This window comes from Syngnathus typhle, linkage group LG10 (assembly GCF_033458585.1).
Source record: "Syngnathus typhle isolate RoL2023-S1 ecotype Sweden linkage group LG10, RoL_Styp_1.0, whole genome shotgun sequence".
NCBI lineage: Eukaryota > Metazoa > Chordata > Actinopteri > Syngnathiformes > Syngnathidae > Syngnathus > Syngnathus typhle.
In genome coordinates, this window is record NC_083747.1 from 13,503,583 (window position 1) to 13,520,482 (window position 16,900).

Here is a 16,900-nt window from a genome sequence, read left to right on the forward strand (position 1 = left end):
TGCTCCGTAAAGGAGGATGGACAAGACCGAGGAGTTATATATCCTTAGTTTGGTCTCTCCTGATATGGAGTGATGTCTCCACAGTGGTTTCCAGAGTGTTTTCATGGTAATGGCTGCCAGAGCACGTCTCCGATTTATTTCTGGTAGCATGTTGCCGTTGCTGGTGATTATGGAGCCAAGGTAGGTAAAGTATGTTACAAAGTGGACTTCTTCTCCATTGATATGCAGCGGCGGAGGGGATGGGCCTCCTATGTGCATCAGTTTCGTTTTGGGCCAGCTGACCTTCAGACCCAGCTTGTTGGCTTCCTCTTGGTAGATTTCCAAGGCTTCTTTCAACTGATCAGGGGTGGAGCAAAATAGCGTAGTGTCATCTGCGCACATATCCGTTCCATCAAATGGTCAATGATAGTTAAAAAGGTCTGGTGCAGCTACACATCCTTGTCTCACACCGCTGTTTATTGAGAACCAGGTGGAGTTGGTACCATTGACACGCACACAGCTTTTGGCCTCACTGTGGAGCTTTTGAAAGAGGGTGGTAATTTTTCTTGGTGCTCCGAGGATGGTGAGAATCTTCCAGAGGGAGGTGTGGTCCACAGTGTCAAAAGCCGCCTTGAGATCAAGAAAGGCAATATAGAGGTGTCTTGTCTTGGCGGAACTCGTGTACCTTCTCTATGATGAGGCGGAGGGCAGAGATTTGGTCTGTTGCGGAGCGGTTTGGCATGAAGCCCGCCTGTTGGGGGCGTCTTTTGTTTCTAATGGCGGGGAGGGCCCGGGTGAGAAGTATGCGTGTGAAGATCTTTCGTAGGATAGAGAGACGTGTTACAGATTTGTTACATTTTATCGCCCTTATGTTTCCAGAAGGGGAGAATGATGCCTCTGGTCCAGTCTTCTGGGGGGTGCTCGGTAATCCAGACATGATTGATGATATGGATGAGCCAGTCAATATAATCAGGGCCGTCTTATATTCGGGCCAATACGGTATTTGACGAGGTGCGAATTGTGAAGGCGACGATAGGTCAGGCAATAGCATGCCGGGCACAAGAACAAATAACTTAGACAGACAGACTTTATTGTCATTTTGTAAGCACTCGGTGGACACAAAACGAAATTTCGTTGCATACGGCTCTCAACAAAGGAAAGGAACGTCGAGAGCCGTAGCAGCCGCAGCCGACTGGGGCGCCGCCATCTTAATCTTAATAATACAAAAGACACACAGATGGCATGAGCGCAACTCAATAACTCTCATAAGGCTGCCACATAACGGCGCCACAAAGAAAGTCAGAAAGTGCTCAAGATAAAAGCCATCAAAGCAAATCAAAGCTAAAAGACAAAGGAAGAAAAGTAACAGCGGCCAACCAGCACCCGCAATACAAGAGAACACCCCAAAACAGACAAAATAGCCTCCACGGGGTCCATCGACAGGTGTAAGGGCAGTCCAGTTCAACGGCGCCCAATGGACCGTGGTCGTGAATCGGTGAAAACATCACAAAGCAGGCAAACGTGTGAGCAGCGTCCTGGGCACCCAGCCGGGGCACGTGCAGATGGTCACCACGGGGCTAGCATGGCGAAAGCCATTGGTCCTGACGAGCACGAGGAAGCGGACTCCCCACAGGGGTTGCGGCTGCAAGGCGAGGGACCCGGTCATCACTGGCCGGATAAGCAGGAAGCCGTCGTAGAGTTTCGCCGGCCCAACTGATGATCCCGGTCCCAGGAAGAAAAAATTAATAAAATAAAATATCCGATCCGAAGAGATACCGAGGTGCGGTAGAAGGCACCAGCATCGCCGAATGGACAAAAAGACAAAAAGAAAAAGGAGAAAAGAAGGAAATAAAGAGGAAAAGAGAGAACACTGCTGTCAGGGTTTTCCAAAACTATCTTGATCATCTGATTATGTTGGAATGTATGCAACCGGTAATAAATAACCTAGGTAGATTAGTTTTATGCTTATGTTGGTGTGTAACCAGTAATAAATAACCTAGCTTGTCCCATCCTACACAATGTCGTAAAACATCCCCTGCTCTGCTAATCTAGAGGTCAAGGGCTTTAACTTGTCTATTCAGTCCATTGTCACCCCCACCCTTTTTCTCGTAATAAAGATGCTCTTGTGGGAAGCGAGAGTCAGACTTCATTCGACCATCGCTGTAAGCACAGCGACGAGTGAACTCTCCGCCTGCAGGTGCCCAAAACGACTAACTTGTCTCCGTGTGGTTCTTGCAAAATAAGTTAGAGTGAGCACCACTCTAACATTTTGGTGCCGAAACCCGGGACCCTCATACCCGCCATCTGGCTGACGGAGGAAGACGTGCTGCAGTGTCAACAAGCCAGCGTCCATTAGGAGGACCTGGAAAAGAAAGTCCTGGGAAGAGAACTTCTTCGCTGGGCCAGCATCTTAAGTCTACCTTCGTCTGACAGAGGTGGATTGAGGGGACCCGACAATGCAACGAACCAGGGGTCAAGTAAGTTAAAGTTGTGGGATTGTGTTGTTGTGAAACGCGTAAAAGGTAGAGGTGCACAAAATATAGCTTGGGTTCGAGTCCCAGGGGAAGAAACAGGCTAAGAAAAGCAGAGCTTCTTTTTCGTTCATCGAAGAAGTGCGTAGATTCTTCTTTGTCTGTTTTTCCAAGCTGAGGGATCTGGCTTGGGTTAGAGTCCCAGTGGAAGGAACGTGCTAAGAAACACGGAGCTTCTTTTTTGTTAATCAAAGAAGAGTGTAGATTTTTCTTTGTACGTTTTTCCGGCCAAAGAACAGCTCGGGTTCAAGTCCCAGTGGAAAGAACGGGCTAAGAAAAAACAGAGTTTTTTTTCTTAATTGAAGAAGGGCGTAGATTCATTTTTTTGTCTGTTTTTCCAAGCTGTTTGGAAGGGTTTTACACCCATCCTGGATAGGCCTAAAAATAAAAGGCGCTGGAGTTTGTGTGATTGAGAGTGACTGGTAGGATAAATCGACTAAAAAGCAGTTCTAGCATTGATTGACGGCAATAACACAGGCTAGTAATTTGTTAGAAGGTCAATTTAAACCTGCATTGAGGATCCTCAAAGAAAATAAAAAGATATTGAAAAAAAACACTGGAAAAACTAAAATTAAGATGAGAAAAAGAAACGATAAATCTCTAGCTCTTGAAGGAGATGAGTTCATGGCGAGTAGATTTCTTGATTGTATGTAATACATGCTGAAGTGGAAAAAGAAAAGAGAGAGTTGAATTATGCTAGACTGTGGTTGAAAGCTTCACAAGAGAGAAGAGAATAAATCCAAAAGACAGAAAGTTGAAAAGTGCTGCGACTATGTTTGTCAGGCCGGAAGACAATGAGGCCACAGTGCGCAGGCGCACTGTCCCGGCCACGGCTCCAGCCGCAGCTCAAGCAGAAGAGCAAGAGAGGCATTCCGCTCGTGTGCAAAACTTGTATACAACGACTATGCAGTGGGCCAGACATGCTAAAAAAGTGATCCAAAAAGGCAAAAGTTCTGATGTATTTCATCTAGATGATGATGGTAGTGATCTAGATGAAGATACAACGGTCATCTTCCAAACTTCCCAAAGGGGCAGAGGAAGAGTTAGAGACCAACAAGGCCGCAGGCCGCCATTCAATTCAAACTCGACATCAAATTTGGACTGTTGAAATTATGGGGAACGGGGACATTTGGCAAGAGTGTGTCGTTGTGTAAAACTGTACCAATCAAAGGGCAGAGGAAGAGGCAGAGGAAAAGTCACATTTACAGCATGACAAGCTTCCTCTCCTTTGACCCCTCATGCTAATACAGAGAAAGAAAGAATAGATGCCCATATGACAGCAAAACATGTCATTGTCAGATTATTGGAACATTCATAGAGCTCCTGTCCTTACAAGAAGTATGACAATGCTGTTTGTATGCCCAACGACAAATTACCAGGGATCAAATTGTGCGTGTACACTAAAGTTAGAATTTGCAAATCAAGTGGTAAATGAATGCAACTTGAAGATAAATAAAAAAATTAGAATGTACTGTCCTTGTGTGCGTGGGAGGGACTAGCTCATGATCGACCACAGGAAATGGCCAGCCTGTGACGAATCATTGGTGCTGGGACCTGCCCTACGCGCGTGAGAGCTGTGCATGTGTGTTAAAATGATGAAGATTGGCTAAACTTTTAGTGTAAAGAAATTTGCTAGACTGTGGTCTATTCAATTTGCACCGCAGAACAGAAACGATTTGGAAAGATGAAAATGAGAGGAAAAAAGAGAAATGTGTTTGCGAGCAGAAATTGATCCACACTAGTGCATGTTAAGTGTCGAGCCCTCATGAGAAATTTGAAAAAAAAACGACAGAACATGCTTTCAGGAATTGGAAGAAGCAAAATTGTGAATTTAAGACATTGCAATGCTACATTTAATAGGAATAATTGATTGATGGTGTTATAAAATTATACAAACTGCTATATGCGAGCTAAATCTGAGAAATTGAGTTCTTTAAATTTAAAAACAAAGGGAAAATCCAGATTAATTTGCCAGTAGTTTTTATGAGTTTAGTTTTTTTTGGATGGGTGGATTGTTCTATCAGGAACCTTGAGTTGAAAATGGTATATGAATGTTGTGTGGTGAGCTTGGATGAATTGAGACCAATGTGATGGAAAGACTCCTTTTTGGAGACTGTGTGTGAGATGCAAATGAGCATTGATGAATGATTGCCTTGAATGATAGGAAAATACAGTTTGAATGGTTGAAGCTGTTGGCGACTACTATGGAAAATTAGTAGAGCGACTTTGCTGAAAGAGTGGTTTTCAGTAAGTTGAATGCTAAAATGAAAAACATAGCTTTTGGATTAATGATTAACTAGAGAAAAAACTGGAGAACCAGTAACACATGCAGAAGATGTGTGAACTGGGAAATTGAGAAGCGTTTTGGAAAGAAAGTCAAATTAAATGATGGAATCATATGTAGTAAAGAACAGATTCTCCCAAAACGTTTGTCAAGGTGTGAGGCATGGGCGTTGCCAAGCCTCAGAAGGAGGGAGTGAATAAGACAGATAGTGGAAGATAGTAATAATACAACACTTTACGACATATGGATTTTCTAATACATTTCGAGTCATACTGTGGTAAATTTCTATTCTGGTATCATGCAATGTATATCTCACTAGTAAGCCTAAGTGTGACCGGGTCATGTTTCGGGTCAGGTTCGTGCGGGATTGTTTGGGCCTTGGTCCATGGTCTCATTGGCACGAGACATCTGGTTCCCATTAACAACTGACAAGATATGCACCCGAGTGAGGAAAGGGAGGCTAACTCATAAATAATGAGGAGATATAGTAAACTGTTGGTCCTTTCTTTAAGACCCTTCCTGGTGTAGATAGGTTAGCAACACGAGAGATTTAGAGGTTCAAAAGAAAGACAACAACATTATTGATTTGGACAATTGCAGGCTAACAGGAGCATGGGAAAGAAGAACTAAGAAGCGGGATCCAATTTGATCAGGGAGATTGGAAATTCACAGCACCATATTCTAAGTAACATTTTTGAGCAAGCATGACACAGGTAATAAGGTTTGAGAGATCAAGACGTAGATCAGGGCTAGATGTGGAACGCAGACCTCTGAGTTAATTTTGAATAATGTTACTGAAGACACAATGTACTGTCCCGTTAAATTGGAACTATAGACGAAACGTAGCTCGAAAATAGGATGAGTTACAGGATTTACAATATAAAGACGAGATTGCTGTTACTAGGAGAAATTGAAGTTTGGTAAACAAACGTTACTAGCGAATTGATGGCAGCAGCTACATTTGGTTACAAGTTTGATGTCCCAGTCTGTCACTCTCAGTGCCAGGATCCCTGAAACTCGATCCCGAGACTCTGCCTGCAGCCATGGACGTCTACAAAACGGTGCCTGGCTTTGAGGCACCTTTGACCTTTGGCGAGGACAAAGAAAGACTGTTGTGCTTGGAGGGGGGCAAGTACACTCCGGAGGAAAGACGACATCCTCGGGGACAAAAAAAAGACAGTGAGAAGCGGAGGAACTCACAATGTTGAAAATGGACTCATTTGAACAATGGACTCATTCGAGAGTGATGGATGGGTTGGCTCTGAAGCAACAACAAAAGAACACCAACTTGCAGCAGAAGACACATGGACATGAAGTGGCCGACGGCCAAATCGCACTCCTTGCTGTGGCGTGGCTAAACTTGGTGGGGCTTGAGTCAAAGTGGACAGGAGCTTCATTGTGCACTGACTTTGACAGAACTGAGGAGATTTGATGAAAATTCAATAATGCGTAGAGCTACAGAGAGAAGCATCATGGTCAGAGATTGAACAGATTGGACAAAACAAATAGGCTAAAACGGTGAGAAACAAGAGCGAGATCTGATGTTTTGGCTCATCAGGCATAAGTAGAAATTGAGTTAGATAAATTTTAGAATAGGAGATTTGGACTAAAGTGAATTCAGTCAAGAGGAAGCTAGGTTGCTCAATGTACCTACTCATTAAAATAGTAAATTCGTTGCACCACAGTGGAGTTTGGGTGGTCAGAAAGTTGGATACGTTGAATTTTTGACTTTCACACAATCATGCATAGGAGTCGCACAAGGCGACAGTTAACAAGACAATGACTGCAATAGGGATCACTTACGACTGCACCGACATGGAAAAGTAGAAGCAAGGGAGTTGAGTAAGGGATTATATGCTAAACGGTCCGCTATACAGTTACCAATAGGAGGTTCTATCAAAAGAAGCTACATGAGAGATGTATGGAATACCTTTTTATGTTCTGTATTTGTGCGTAATCTCTGTAAAGTTGTGTCAGGCTCTTGTTGTTCATCTGAGCCTTGGGTGCGCGCTCGGTGTGTGTGCGTTTATGTGCACAACCTGTGTGGGTGCGAACGTGTTAGGAAGAAGACGGCATGGAAAAGGGAATCTCCTTTAAGACAGGAGGCAATAAATGGGAAAGCCCCTGTCATGAACGGTCTTTGGTTAGGAGGAATCATTAGGAAGTGCTCAAACTCTTCTTTCAAACACTCCTATCTGCCTCGTTCAAAAAGGCATTACAATTGACTACAAGAGTTGCAAAAAGCAGACGAAGAACATAGGTAGCATGATCAGGGCCCTCAGGCTGAAGGATGTGTCAAATGCAAATTTACTGCCGCCTGATCTTTACTCCTCACAGGTCGACAACCCCATCAATCCAGGAGACTGGGTCTACATCAAGGTCATCAAAAGAAAGAACTGGGCCAGCCATGGTCGGAGGGACCATTCCAAGTCTTGCTGACTTCCCCCACCGCAGTGAAGATCGCTGTACGACCCAGCTGGATTCCCCTCAGCCACTGCAAGCTACAGGGAGTGCTGGACCCCTCATTTCGGGGTGGTGGCGAAGTCTACGAACAACGATCCCAACTCCGCTAGGCGGGGGTATGTCTCGGTGTTCCTGTCATCTTAGTAGCAACGGGGCTCCACATGCCAGGTGGATCCTCTGCTGCGTTGTGGTTGGAGCATGGACACATCTGAACAGACCAAGTGTCAATGTTGACCGTGGAAAACGATGGTCACACGGTGAGAACTTTGAGGACTGGTCATGGAACCCCAGAAACCCATACGCGTTCAAGATGGCGGCGCGTGCATACGCAGCGACCTCTCTCTGTCCCGCCCAAACGGTGTTTTGTCCGTCTAATGAGTGTTTGTCCGGCAGTTTTTTTTGTTCGTCTCGTCGTACTGAGTCGTGCTACAAGTACGGCAGGCAGGTTCTGCTTGACATCGGCAAAAGCGAGTTTTGTCGAGTTCTGGACTTTGATGCAGGAACATCAAAGGAGCAGCAGCACTACTCCAAAAGCTGGATATCACTCGTAGGGCCAGATGGACGGAAGTCGTCGAATCAATCGACTTCACCCATTCTAGTCGCAAGGCGTGGCAGACCATCAACCAGCTCACAGGCAGAAATACAACACCCCACAGCTGCCCAGTCACAGCAAATGCCATTGCATCCCATCTCCTGAAGAACGGCCGCTTCCCGGATGCTGACAAAGTTTTTGCCCGACTGATATCGTGTGAGGTGTCTGGCCTCTCGGGAGCGGCCAGTGTCGATTCCAACCTCTCGGGAGAATTCACAGCAGAGGAACTCAGTGAGGCCTTGAGCAAGCTCAAGCCAGGCAAATCCCCTGGCCGTGACAACATCCACCCAGAGTTTGTCATCCACCAGAGCACAACAACATCTGGTTGGCTCTGTGCTTTCTTTACATCATGCTACCGGAGATTAAAGCTCCCAAAGACTTGGCGCCGTGCCTCTGTCATAGCTCTGCCGAAGCCAAATAAACCTGCAGAAGATCCTAAGTCATACAGACCAATCTCGCTGCTCTGTGTCCCATTTAAGATCTTGGAGAAGATGATCCATAGCCGCATCGAGCCAGTGGTGGACTCACAGCTCCCACGGGAACAAGCTGGTTTCCGTTGTGGAAGATCAACAGCAGACCAGGTAACACTGTCAGGACATCGAGGACAGCTTCCAGGACAGGGAGAAAGCTGGGGTAGTGTACCTAGATCTGACGGCTGCATATGACACCGTGTGGCACCGGGGACTCCACCTGAAGCTGCTGAGGACAATACCAGACCGGCACATGGTGAAGTTCATCATGGAGACAATTTCCAACCGCAGCTTCATCCTCCAGACCAGCAGTGGCCAGTGCAGTAGGCTCAGAAGACTGAGGAACGGGGTACCGCAGGGGTCTGTCCTCTCACCGATGCTGTTCAATGTTTACATCTACGACCTACCTGATACAACATCGAGAAAGTATGGCTACGCAGACGACCTTGCCATCATGCTGAGCCGACCAACATGGAAGGCGATGGAAGAGGGTCTTAATGAAGACATGGGCACACTGGTAGCATACCTTCGGAGGTGGCGTCTACAGCTCAGCGTCGGAAAGACAGTCGCAGCGGCATACCATCTTAGCACCAGAGAAGCCAGGAGAGAACTTGAGGTGCGCGTAGACAACAAATGCCTGGAGGTCCAGCAAGCCCCGAAGTACCTTGGAGTACGCCTGGATCGGACATTATCCTTCAAACAACACCTGGAAGAAGTCAAGGCCAAGGTGACATCCAGAGCCGCGCTGATCCGCCGCCTCGCTGGAACAACCTGGGGAGCCTCCGCTAAGACGCTGCGAATATCCACCCAAGCCCTGGTCTTCTCTGCAGCGGAATACTGCAGCCCAGTCTGGATCAGAAGCCCGCATGCGAGAAAGGTCGACGTGGCTATTAATACCTCCCTCCGGATAATAACTGGATGCTGGAAACCCACTCCTGTGTCCCTCTTGCCGGTCCTCGCTGGAATAGCACCGGCCGGCCTCCGACGGGAGGCTGCCACCCTCGCCCTGGCCAGGAAGGCACAAAAATATGACTGGCACATCTTGCACAACACCACAATAACACCAGCACCTCCAAGCAGACTCAAGTCCAGACACCCCTACAACAAGGCAGCACAAGCGATGCTCAACTCCACCTCTGAGGACATCTCCAGAGATGCATGGCTGGCAGCAGCTTGGAAGCAGGAGTGGGAGTCTGCCGGACCCTCCCGAGTCCACCGCTACATTTGGGACCCAGGAGATGGCGCCATCGGAGGAGCCGACCTACCACGCCGGCAATGGACCATGCTGAACCGCCTACGGACTGGGGTCGGTCGCTTTGGGTCATCAATGAAGACGTGGGGCTTGGCGGACAGTGCGGCATGTGAGTGTGGTGACCCTGAGCAGACCGCCGACCATATAATCAACATCTGCCCCTTATATGCTCCACCCTCGGAAGCCAGCCTTTTCAACCTAGGACTAGAGATGCGGGCATGGCTGCGCGACACCGAGTTGGACATTTGACATTTGACGTTACACGAAAGAAGAAGAAGAAAGGAGCTCGGACTGCTACGTCCTGAAGCGTCGCCGGGCTCGTCGGCTATTCCTCCCCCGGTTGGGAAGCGTCGAAAGCGGTGTGCGAGGAGGCTGAAGAGGGGCAAACGCGGGGGTGTCCGGGCCAGGCTGGCGGCCAGCCCTGCTCGCCCGGCCGTGCCTTCCATTCTTCTGGCGAATGTTCGATCGCTGGACAACAAAATGGATTACATTCGCCTGCTGCAATCTACAAACCGGACAGTGCAGGACTGCTGTGTGCTCGTGTTCACTGAGACTTGGTTGACTGTCAACATTCCGGACTCTGCCGTACATCTGGAGCGGCTAGCGTGCTATCGGGCGGACCGGGCCATTGTACAAGGGGGGAAATCTCGTGGAGGTGGAATATGCGTCTACATCCGTGACGAATGGTGCCGGGACTCTGTAGTGGTATGCAAGCACTGCTCGCCACTGGCGGAGTTCGTGATCATTAAGTGCCGTCCTTTTTACCTGCCAAGGGAATTTACCGCGATTTTGCTAGTCGCGGTTTACATCCCGCCTTCCAACATCGAAGGCGACAGGATCGCGGCTCTTAATGAACTGTACCAGGCTGTCAGTGAACAAGAGACAGCGCACCCTGACGGTTTCACCATCTTCGCTGGGGATTTTAATCATGCTAACCTGAAGTCTGTTTTTCCGAGGCTTCACCAGCATGTTAATTTTCCTACGCGTGGCGACAGCTTCCTGGACCGGGTCTACTCTTCGCATAAAGGAGCTTTCAAAGCCGCCCCCCTCCCCCATCTTGGACTTTCTGACCATATCACTGTTATGCTTTTGCCCGCATACAGACAAATGGTGAGAGCGTCCAGGCCGGTTCGCAACCAGGTACGGGTGTGGCCTGAGGGTGCCTCTGATGCACTGCGTGACTGCTTTGGCTCTACTGACTGGGACATGTTTAGGAGGGCTGCCACTTGCGACGATCGGACAGACATTGAGGAGTATACTGACTCTGTTTCCTCCTACATCAGGAAGTGCATTGATGATGTGACTCTCTCAAAATCCATCGTCACTCGGGCTAACCGGAAGCCATGGCTGACGGGCTGTCTTCAGGCTGCTGAGGGCCAGGGACAAAGCCTTTAGAGCAGGGGATGAGGCTGGCTTGAGGACTGCGAGGGCCGACCTGTCCCGGGGCATCAAAGAAGCAAAGAGGGCGTTCTCGTGCAAAATTACAGCCCACTTCAAGGACAGCAGGGACGCACGGAGCCTTTGGCGGGGCATTCGGACCATCACGGATTACAAGCCCGCGCCGCAGAGCTGTGAAGGCGACGTCTGTCTGCTCAATGACCTCAACCGCTTCTTTGCTCGCTTCGACGCTCAGAACAGCACTTGCCCGCTGAAGGCCACTCCCCCTTCACACGAGCTGCCCCTGTGCCTCTCCGCCGACAGCGTGAGGAGGGCGCTTGCCGCCATCAACATCCGTAAGGCGGCGGGCCCTGACAACATCCCGGGTCGGGCGCTGAAGGACTGCGCTGGTGAGCTGACGGATGTCTTCACGGACATCTTTAACACTTCCCTGCAGCAGGCCATCGTCCCGTCGTGTTTCAAAGCTGCCACCATCGTACCTGTGCCGAAGAAACCCGCTCCGTCCTGCTTCAATGACTACCGCCCCGTGGCACTTACGCCCATCATCATGAAGTGCTTTGAGCGGCTTGTCATGGAGCACATCCGATCCGTTCTGCCCCCCACCATTGACGCCTTCCAGTTTGCGTACCGAGCCAAGCGGTCTTCTGAGGATGCCATCTGCTCTGCCCTCCACTCGGCCCTCACCCACCTGGAGAGGAGGGACTCGTATGTGAGATTGCTGTTTGTGGACTTCAGTTCTGCCTTCAACACCATTGTGCCACAACGCCTCATCAGCAAACTTGACGCGCTGGGCCTCAGTACCTACCTCTGCAACTGGCTACTGGACTTCCTCTGTCAGAGGCCACAGGTAGTACGTGTTGGCGACAAAATCTCCGCCAGCATCACGCTGAGCACGGGGGCCCCCCAAGGCTGCGTGCTCAGTCCGCTGCTCTTCACCCTCCTGACGCATGACTGCACTGCAACCTACAGCGACAACCGTATCGTGAAGTTTGCTGACGACACGACTCTGGTGGGTCTCATCACCAAGGGAGACGAGACTCAATACAGGCTGGAGGTTGACCTTCTGACCACGTGGTGCAGGGACAACGACCTCCTGCTGAACGTCGACAAGACCAAGGAGATTGTTGTGGACTTCCGGAAGGGTCACACCCAACACCTGCCGCTGACCATCGACGGTGCTGTGGTGGAGAGAGTGAGCAGCGGCAAGTTCCTGGGGGTGCACATCAGTGAGGATCTCTCCTGGTCCACCAACACCGCATCACTGGCAAAGAAAGCCCAGCGCCGCCTGTACTTCCTGCGGAAACTCAGGCGAGCGAGCGCTCCTCCGGCCGTCATGACTGCATTTTACCGCGGCACCATTGAGAGCGTCCTCTCCAGCTGTATTGCTGTTTGGGGTGGCGGCTGCACTGACTACAACTTGAAGGCCCTGCAGCGCATAGTGAACACTGCTGGTAAGATTGCTGGTGCTTCGCTCCCCTCCTTGAAGGACATTTACACCTCCCATCTCACCCGCAAGGCGACCACGACTGTGAGTGATGCGAGTCACCCCGCTCACTCTTTGTTCGAGCTTCTGCCCTCTGGGAAGAGGTACAGAAGCCTGCGCTCCCGCACCACCAGACTCTCAAACAGCTTCATACTCCAGGCTGTTAGGATCCTGAACTCGCTCCCCCGTTCTGCGTAGCGTCCTGTACTTTTACTGTCTGTACTGTCTGTATGCACACCGGCTCTTATTTGTTGTGTTATCTGTTTATTTATTTTTTATTATTACTCTTATTATTTATTGTTTGTGCCTTTTTGTTTATGATGGTTTTTACTTTTGCGCTATGCTTGCTGGCTCCGTTTTGCTCCTCTTATTTATTGTGTTATCTGTTTATTTATTATTTATTCATCACTCTTACTATTGATTGTTTGAATTGTTGCCTTCTTGTTTTTATATTGTGTCGCGTACTTGTATGTCTATCGTGTTATGTGTCTCGTCACCGTGGGATAGAGAAAAACGTAATTTCGGTCTCTTTGTGTGTTGTGACATGTGGAGAGATTGACAATAAAGCTGACTTTGACTTTGACTTTGAAACCAACACTTGGTACCGGTATGTGAAGGTCGCTGTGAGAGCGCACACACAGGAGGGATGTTATCTGTTTTTCCAAAAACTCCCCTTGCTCCACACAAGTTCACTTGGAGGCCAGAGCAATGAATGTCACTGAAGCAAAATGTATGGCATCCATGGGAGGAGTTGGATATCAACACCGTACTGTCAGTCAGTGACGCTACCCCTACCGCCCTGGACTCGCAAGAATGAATCTGTGATCAAACTCTTTTGGATTAATCCCAATGTAACTGTTGGAGGATGACAGATGCCACAAGTGGCCTAAACCAGAACGCTACCTGGAATGGACTACACGTGTTTCATCCAAGAAAACATGACCCACGAATGCATTAACAACTACCGCTCTCCAGGAGGAAACTGGATGGGAGCTTTGGACATCACCGCTGTGTGCCAGGATGGGAGAGCCACTTCAAGGCGTAAGGGCTCTCCTGCCAACATGGCTGCACCATTGGACGGGACCTGCTTCATTCAGAACGGATCATGGCTTTATTTTCATTTTTTTATTGATAGCATTCTGGTCGCCTAAGGCAGAGGGGCCGTGTGAGACTTTTCCTGCGATTTAACATCGGCCAGCAGGTTTTTAGATCACACAATAAGTTTGAACTGGAGTATTGAGGGGAAACCTCATCTTCACTGGAAGTTATTGCTATCATTGGTTGTTTTTGTCATGTTTCACCCTACACGTTCCCCAGCCCGTCCGCTGTCGTCTCAGTTTTTTATTGATCTTTTTTGTTAGTGTTTTATTTTTTATTTTTACTATTCTTCTTTATATTTTCTTGCTTGTGTTTGTGGATTGGGTTGACATAATCATATAATAAAACAGGAGGGATATGTCAGGGTTTTCCAAAACTATCTTGATCATGTGATTCTTCTTTCAACATGCCTCATGTTGGAAAGTATGTAACCGGTAATAAATAACCTAGGTAGATTAGTTTTATGCTTATGTTGGTGTGTAACCAGTAATAAATAACCTAGCTTGTCCCATCCTACACAATGTCGTAAAACATCCCCTGCTCTGCTAATCTAGAGGTCAAGGGCTTTAACTTGTCTATTCAGTCCACTGTCACCCCCACACTTTTTCTCGTAATAAAGATGCTCTTGTGGGAAGCGAGAGTCAGACTTCATTCGACCATCGCTGTAAGCACAGCAACGAGTGAACTCTCCGCCTGCAGGTGCCCAAAACGACTAACTTGTCTCCGTGTGGTTCTTGCAAAATAAGTTAGAGTGAGCACCACTCTAACAACTGCTGGGAGGCAGCCACTCACGGCGCCATACCAATGTCTCCTTTGAAACAAATAAGAATAAGAATGAGCCTCTATTATGGCCTTTCTTCTACTTTTACAGAGGTTTCATTTTGCTTTGGCTGCTCGGCCAAGCACCTCGAGGCGCTGGCAATTTTAAATGCCAACGGAGTTTTTTCGAGCCACATTATTATTGTTTGAAATTTGCTTTGTGTGCTCGGTGAAGGTGCCCCCGCAGGGCAGTGACCCCCCCATAACTGCTGCTATTCATTTGCATGCTTATGGACTTGAAGAAAAGTCGTTCAAATACTGCAGAATCAAGACGCCATTCCGTGCCATCAACTCATCCATCCATTTTCTAGCATGTTTCTCATCATAGTGCCACAGATGAGCTGGAGGTGATACTTAAGACTAGGAAGCATGGTTCGGCAATGGTCTTTGAGGGCCAGTGTCCTGTATGTTTGGTATGGCTCCCTGTTGCAACACACCTGATTCAGATGATCAGGATCGTTATCCAGCTTCTGTAGATCTTGCTAATTATCAGTGTGTTGCAACAGGCAAAAGAGAAAACCTGCAGGACACTAGCCCTGGAGGACACTAGCCCTGGAGGACTACCCATGCTATAAAAACTGGGGTGTCAAACTCGTTTTTTTCGCGGGCCGCATTGTAGTCATAGTTTCTTTTGGAGGGCCATTATGACTGCTCCCGGAAAGAAGAAGCAAGCAACAGTGCGCGGCGTTGCTGCACGTGAAAGGAAAGTCGACAACTAGTACGCGTCTCCTGGGCTGGTGCTATGGCTAGTGTCCAAAAAGACGAGGAAATTTGCTCCCCTTTAGGCTTCAAGTCATTCGTTTGGAAGCACTTTGGATTCCAAAGAAAAGATGGCTCAACGGACAAGACACGTGCAGTTTGTAAATCCTGCCATGCGGTGATCAAATATTCAGGGAGCCGCACATTTAAAGAAAAAACACGACATCAAAGTTCAGTGTTAAAGTAAGCAATTTGTATACTACAATACCCTTGTAATTTCCTAAATAAAGAGTTTGCAGTACCTTGTTGATTTTGCGTATGAATTGTTATAAATCAGGATATTGTTCTATATTTTTTATTTAAAAAAAAAAATCGATCGTAGAGCACTATATCGCGATATATCGTGAATGAATCGCAGCAGGCTTTAAGATATCGGCAAATATCGTATCGTAGTTCTTTATATCGATATTATATCGTATCGTGACAAAACCCGCGATTTACACCCCTAGCGGTGATCAAATATTCAGGGAGGACAAATCTCGCCGCACATTTAAAGAAAAAACACGACATCAAAGTTCAGTGTTAAAATAAGCACTTTGTATACTACAATACTCTTGTAATTTCCTAAATAAAGAGTTTGCAGTACCTTGTTGATTTTGCGTATGAATCGTTATAAATCAGAATATTGTTCTATATTTTTTATTTAAAAAAAATATGTGTATATCGATCGTAGAGCACTATATCGCGATATATCGTGAATGAATCGCAGCAGGCTTTAAGATATCGGCAAATATCGTATCGTAGTTCTTTGTATCGATATGATATTGTATTGTGACAAAACCCGCGATTTACACCCCTAGTGGTCACATGACCAACTTCTGTGGTTTTCTGGAAAACAGGGGTGGACCTACCGTTTTTTTCCTTGTATAATGCGCAAAATTTAACTAATTTATTGTCCTAAAATCTATGGTGCGCATTATACATGGGTACAAAAAGTTTTATTTTATTTTTATTATTATTATTAGTTGTTTTTTTTGTTTTTTTAAGAAAGTCATGGTACAACAAAACCAACAACAGGACTGACCGACAAAGACGTGGAACAAAAAGACAGGGTGACATTACCAAAGACAGGAACAGAAACCAAACAGACATCATGACAGTAACACATGCAATGATCCGACGGTGAGCGAGGGGCAGACAGGACTTAAATACAAAACACGTTACATTGATTGAGGTGACACAGGAAGAGAGGGGCGACGCGAACAGAAACTATGGCAACCTAGACACATAGCAAAACTGGGGACGAGACATGACAAATCTCCCTCGAAATAAAACTTGAAATCACCTTTCTTCTTGTTTGTTGTCAATCGCGCATCGCATTCAGCCATCCTGCCCAACACACTTACTCAGTAAAATTCATAATTGACGACACATCGTTTGATGCGATGGTGCAATCCTTGATGATGTGTTGTCAAATATTGTTTGTTTTTTAATCTCCATCGCGGACCGGACGTCATACGGAGGCAGTATGACTGCGCATGCGCACTATGGATCCGATGCGCAGAACGGATGCGCAAGACACGTCAGCTCTATAAAGAGCGAGAGTTGTTTTCTTCTTATTAGTTTCAATTCACAGTTTAATTAGCAGTTTCAATCAGCAAATAACAAAATGCGTATTACAGGTAATATTTTATTTCACAACACTTTGCCTTGTTCCTTTTGTCTCTGCTGTTCACTTCAAACACGCTCCGTACGACCGCAATGCTCTCGTATCAGACGCTTGCTCGATCACCTGCTCTTTTGCTGTCTGTCACAATGTACCCTACACAAAT